At 39.7% G+C, this 6,570-nt stretch overlaps 1 protein-coding gene across 3 annotated transcripts in view; it reads left to right on the forward strand.

Annotated features, from left to right (window-relative positions):
• Positions 1 to 6,570, forward strand: part of LOC104957187 (nesprin-2-like) — a 50,632-nt gene that overhangs the window by 9,741 nt on the left and 34,321 nt on the right. The gene's annotated exons all lie outside the window — the stretch shown is intronic.

Below are 6,570 nucleotides of genomic sequence, written 5' to 3' on the forward strand. Positions count from 1 at the left end.
TCAGCACGGTATTCCTCGTAACACTCCGGGCAACATGTTAGACCACATATGCCGCTTCTTCGTGGTATCAGTCTGGGAATTTTCTACATCCTCCTAACCTTTCGCACGTACCCAGGTGTCGCGTAGTACAGTGTTGTGTAACCGTCACGTCCGCCCCCATTACCCTCGTTGCAGAACCCTCCCTTAAATAGGGAAGATGTAGTAGGCCAAGTCCAAGGTTGAGCTAATTCCACCCCCTCTCCTTTACGATTAAGGGGTACGTTTCTGAGATAGTATCTCAATGATTCGAGAGGATGGACGTTCAGAAGACAACAAGGACTTGTCAAAAAAGTCGCGACCATACCTCTGCTCGACCGGTAGCTGAAACTTCTCTAGTTTATCTTGAGACAGAAACGGTCTCTGGGACAAGAAACGGAGTCAGTTCGTGACGTATGTAGAACTATCGACAAAGGGACAAGGACGTCCTATTACTGGAACTGGTTTGTCTAGAAACTCGTACTTGCACCCGACCAGTCGTACGGAGACATGTTGAAACTCTCACTGACTTGCTCTGTATGTGAGAGTGAAACCAAGTATTCAGAGGCATGAAAATAAGTTAGTTCATTTTTGGTTAGAGACCACCAGCTCCTTCTCCTGGGACCTAGTCTCCGGAGCTGTAATTGCTGAGGGCTACCTGGCCCGGTAGGATCATAAATCGAGCGCCGTTACTCTCGAGTGGACGACCAACGGGGCTAGCCCGTTAGAATGTTACGGTCATTAGTACGTCGAGCGCCTAGGTCATTACTCACTGCGGCTTGTCATTTTTTGATTTGTATAGCATATTGATCATGCCATCAAACTCTCCAATTAAATTTTATCGATCGCACACTATAAGATTGGACTTCACACACAAAACAAAGGCGAGTGGCGCGACGTACACTAATACCGACTCGACCGCACAGGCTGGAGTAGTCGTTCGTCGGACTAAGAGGAGAGGGCAGTCTATCTAAGTGAGTGCAAATACAGGGTATAGCTACGTCTAGGTCAGAGCAAGGAGTAAGTCGATTACTATACTGATTGGACGAATAATTGGTCTAGTGGATTTGTTATTCGCAGCGATTACGGTTGAGCCCACTACCGGGTGGTGGGTTCATATCCTCTCGCGTCGTAATACGTCTAAACAAATCGTACGGGTGGGCCCATTGCGGTCTGCCGTAATGGTTGTCTAGTGCGTGTTAGTTTTGGGTATGTCCTGTGTGAGAAAGGGTGTAATTTCACATATCTGTGATCTTATACTAGATAAGAACAGAAAGTGGTATCCCAGAAGAACAGACAGTTTATTCACCGCGTTGACTTCTGCCATACGCGATTTTTCACTTTACTAAAACTGGCCTGTACAAACTGGCTTCTCTCTAACATCTAAACGGCCGATTGCCCCGTTGAGACTGCACGTGGATATAATAACACACGAAGCCCGCCTTACGCGAGCCGAGCGAGCACTAGGGCGACCGACGCCCACGACCGACGCCAGTCGAACGGCCTACCCGTCCCCGGTAGACGCAATAGCTGGGTCCCCAGTATTATCACATTTATCGTAACAAACAAAACCGTCAATATTGACTTCACATTACAAAAGATGTAAGAAAAATTAGACCCTTCCTCGTATAACGGAAGTAGTCTCACCTTTCACAGAACTTTCGTTGTGGTGATTCATAAAGGAATATCGATTAAGTCCCGTAGCCGGTTCGCTCGTGTTTTTGTGGTTTGTTCGTTGTTTGTTTTAGTATAGTTTTATTCTTAACGTTTTTTTAAAACATGTTTATATTTGGGTAGTAAAACACCAAACACAAAAAGTTAGAAATATTAAACAAAAGGTTCACATTTCTCGTTTTCACCCAAAAAAAAGATAAGTTTGGGAAAAAAAAAAGGGGGTTTTTGGGGTTCAATTTTTTTTGGGGTTTCTTTGGAACTCTTTTTAATCAAACCGAGAGGTTTCATTTTGGTGGTTTTATTTTACTTGGGTTTACAAAAATTTTTATGTCAGGGATTACGTGTCAAAAGTTTAACCGTTTTTCCTTTTTTGAAGCCCTTTTTTTCCGTTTTAGACAATAAGGTAATTTTATGGGGTAAAAATTAGAAATTAACACGAGAAAAGAAAAGAAGAGAAAGGAGAAAGAAGAAAAAGAAAGAGGAGAGAGGTGAAAAGTTGAGGTGAGTGTAAGTTGAAGTGAAAGTGCGAAGTGAGTGTGTTGGGGTGGTTTTTCAACCTTCTTATAATTTCTTTTTTTTTGTTTTTTTTATCTCATTTGAAATTAAAGAAGGTGGGTGTTTGTTTTTTAAAAAACCTAGGTTTGACATTTGTGTGAATAAAGGGGACCCCTGGAATTATGGTTTTTCACCAAACTTTTTTTTTACAATCCCGAAAGGGAACGGTTTTGTGGGGTTGTTTAGCTTTTTTGTCTTTTTACCAGGATAACCCTTTTAAAGGTTCTCAAAAAACCAAAAAGGTTTATTTATTACCCTTTTCCGGAGGTCCTTTCGTTTCTACTTTCGGAATTCCCGGGAAATTATCGAGTAAGAAGTTTTCAGGGGGCCGAACTTAACAAAAAACGATTTTAAACCGGTAAAAGGGACCACCAACCCCGGTTTTCGTTTTTTTTCCTTTTTTTTCTTTTTTTTGTTATTCTTTTTTTTCTAATTGTTTTTCTAAATTTTCTTTGTTTCACAACAACCGAAAAAAAAAAAAGTCGTGAAAAAAAACTTGGAGAAGAAAAAGGTAGGAAAAAAAAAAAAACTTTCGTTTAACGGGAAGAAAGGAAAAAAAAGGGGACTTTTCAAGGGGTGAAAAGAGAGGAGGGTAGTTGGTTCGCCGAAAAAAAACACGCGTTATAGTGAAAAAAAAAAAACAACCAACGGGAACCGCCTCGGGGAAATTTTGGGCGAAACATTTGGAAGCCAACCAAAAAAACTTTAACTTGGAAAAAACAAGGGGGGGACAAAAAAAAAAAGGGGGGCGAAAAGTTTTTTTTTTTTTTTAAAAGTTGAAAACAAATTGAAAACAAAAAAAAGCGACCATTTATTTAAAAAAGAAGGGAGAAAATAAAACAAAAAAAAAAAATGGGAGAAGGGGAAAAAAGGGGGCTTTTTAATTGGGAAAAGGGGCAAAAAATAAAAAAACCTCCGGTTTGCAAAAAAAATAATTGTTTTTAGGTAAAAGGGGTCGAAAAAAGAAAAAAAAGAAAAAAGAAAAAATCGAAAAACACGAAAAAAAACGTTGCAAAGGCCCGAAAATTTTTTTACGCAAAAGGTTGCCCAATTGAAAATACCAAAGAAAAAAAAGGGCAAGGTAAATTTTTTTCGGTTTTTGCGGGTTTTCTTTTTTTTTTTTTTTAACAAAAAGGCAAAAAAAAAAAGGTTAAAAAAATAGAAAGGGGGTTTTTCCGAATAAATAAAAAAAAGGGGTAAAGCAAAACAATTCAAAATAAAAAACCCTATTATTTTTTAACCTAAAACCAAAAATTTACAAGAAAATTTTTTTTTCAAAGTTTTTTTAGGTTTTCGGGGGGGAAAGGCTTTTTTTTTGGAACTAAACCGGTGGAAAACCCAAAAAGGGAAATATCGGGGACCCCAAAAAAATAAAAAAAATTTTCACAAAGGCCCCTCCAAAAAGGGTAAAAATTTGGTTTTAAAGGTCGAACGTAACAAAAAAAACGTTCAAAAAATTTTATATTTTCAAATTTTTCAAACAAAAATGGAAAAAATTTTTAAAACGGGTTTTTTTTTACAAAAAAAAACCGTGTTATAAATTTCAACTTGGGCGAAAAAAAAAGCAGGGAAAAAAAAAAACCAAAAAAGAATGAAATTTCAAAAAACCTACAAAAAAACCCAAAAAAAAAAGGGGGGGGGGAAAAAACCAAATAAAAAAAAAAAAATTAATTAACAAGAACCAAAACCAAAAAATTTTAACAAAAACAAAAAATTTTTTCCAAAAATTTTTTTTAAACACCCTCCAAAAAAATCCCAATTTCAAAAAAAAAAAACTCTTTTGGCCCGAAAAGGCTTCTTATTTGTTTGGAAAAAAAAAAACAAAACATACAAAATTTAAAAGGGTAAAACCTTTTTAAACGAAAGAAAATTTGTTTAAGGCTTATCGTTTTGTACCTTAAAAATAAAGAAAACTTTTCACCAAAACCTGGTTTTTAAAACTTGTTTAAGTTTTTTTAACTAAGGGAACCACCCTTTTTTTTTTTTTTTCGGCATGATTAAAACCCCAATTTCGCGTGCTTTTGGGGGTCTTTTAAAAAAGTTAAGGAACTTCGGCCCGGGGCCGGAAAAATTTTTTTAATTTTGACTTTTTTAAAAACCGGAAAAAATGGGAACCGGAAAACAAAAGGGTTTTCTGGGAAAAGGGGTAGAAACCAACGTTGTTTGAATTAAGGGAAAACCAAAAAAAAAAAAACGGGGAAAAAAGTAAAAACCAAAGGTTTTTACACGGCGTTAGAAAACCCAACCCAAACCCCAAACCCCAAAAACCTCTCCCGGGAGAAAAAACAAAAATTTTCCTTTCAAACCCGTTTCTTTTTAAAAAAAAAAAACAAAAAATTTTTGCAAACCTGCCCTATTTAAAAAAAAAGGGCTTTTAAAAGAAAAACGCGTGGAAGGGTTTCGGAAACCAAAAAAGGGAAGGGTTTTTAAATTTGGGAAAATAGGGGGTGGGAAAAAAAAAAAATTTTTTCCCCTTTTTTTACATAGTCGGGGAAGCCTGTGTGGGAACAGTCCACAAACCAGCGGCTGTCAACGTCTACAAAACAAACGTGTTGAACAACGGTCGCACATCCTTTCTTAGTCCATGTGCAAACAGTATTCTGGTGAAGGAAGAATACAGTGGCATGACACAACATCATAGGCCAATCTCTTCTGTCTGTGGGAAAGACACAGGACTCACTGTTGGTACAGATAGCCTAGGGTGTTCAGTCTTTGAAAGGTCCAAGGATGATGACAAGCCAGCACTATCCATGGATGACAAGGCCTTCCTGAGCATCATGGATGAACAGGTTTACCAAGATGACAGAAACAGCTCGGTGGCACCATTGCCATTCCGCTCTCCCAGACAGCCTCTTCCTAGTAACAGAGAGCAAGCTATGAAGCGTCTCTGCTCACTTCGGAGAACTCTTGAGAAAAAGCCAAAAATGCAAAGTCACTACGTTGAGTTCATGCGGAAGATGTTGGAAAATGAACAAGCTGAGCCTGCTCCACCTGGTAAAGAACATTGGTACCTCCCGACATTCGGTGTGTATCGCCCACAAAAACCGGATAAGATAAGAGTTGTGTTTGATTCAAGTGCTGAGTGTAACGGAGTGTCGCTGAACAGTGTGCTCCTCACTGGCCCAGACTTGAACAACACCTTGTTGGGAGTCCTTCTGCGGTTTCGAAAACAACCTGTAGCCTTGACAGTAGATGTGGAACAAATGTTCTACTGTTACGTCGTTCAAGAAGAGATTATATTCGATACCTCTGGTACGAGGATAATGACATCAACAAGAATGTAGTAGAGTACAGGATGAAGGTCCACATTTTTGGAAACAGTCCTTCACCCGCGGTAGCCATCTACTGCATGAGGCGAGCTGCGCAAGAAGGTGAGCGAGAACACGGATCTGACGCAAAGCAGTTTGTGGAGAGGCAGTTCTATGTTGACGATGGCCTCACCTTGTTCACCACATCCTGAAGGAGCCATAGATGGTTCTGACAAGAACCAGAAAGATGTTGGCAGAGTCCAACTTGAGACTTCACAAGGTAGCATCAAATAGTGGACATGTGATGGAAGCCTTCCCTGCATGTCCACTATTTGATGCTACCTTGTGAAGTCTCAAGTTGGACTCTGCCAACATCTTTCTGGTTCTTGTCAGAACCATCTNAGACTTCCTATAACCTAGAACTCAACTGGGAGAGGGAGAAGGTTGCCCGGACTCCTGAGAGGACCTTGGACCTTTGTCTGTCGAAGTGCAAGGACCACCAGGTTGCTTCTTTTTGGTAAGTGTGCCTCTCCATGGGAGAACAGGTGTCAGTTTGTCAAGACATACTCGGAGAACCCAAACATCGTAGGTATTGCTTACGTTCCTTTTCGTAATCAGTCCCGCCGAAAGTAGCTTGTCTCACCTCACCTTAAAGAGGTGAAGTAGGGACTTTTTCTTGACTTACCTTTGTGTACCTTTCCTGAGAGACTTCCGAGAACTTCTGGATTTGTCATGTCTCCCACGATGTAAGGTCCAGAACAACAGATAGTTGAGTCTCTTCTCTTGAAACGGTAGAAGAGGCTACGAAGGAGTCATTCGAAATATCCTTGACAACGGATTGAACTCTCGATGACTGTGACTTCCTGCTATAGTAGAACCTAAGTAGTACCCCTTCAGGTTTAACCGGGAGCCGCGACGAGTGTGGTAAGGTTGCAGAGCTCCGACACACCTCGACATGAACGACAACTTGATAATACCTCAATTAGGTCTCTACTCTAACTAAACCTACACTAACGACCAGTTCAAGAAGTGCCTGTCGTTCTAACAACGAACCCACCATGTGTTGTCTAAGGTGTTC

The sequence above is a fragment of the Notothenia coriiceps genome, unplaced genomic scaffold, assembly GCF_000735185.1.
Source record: "Notothenia coriiceps isolate Sejong01 unplaced genomic scaffold, NC01 NC01_scaffold00026442, whole genome shotgun sequence".
Lineage (NCBI taxonomy): Eukaryota > Metazoa > Chordata > Actinopteri > Perciformes > Nototheniidae > Notothenia > Notothenia coriiceps.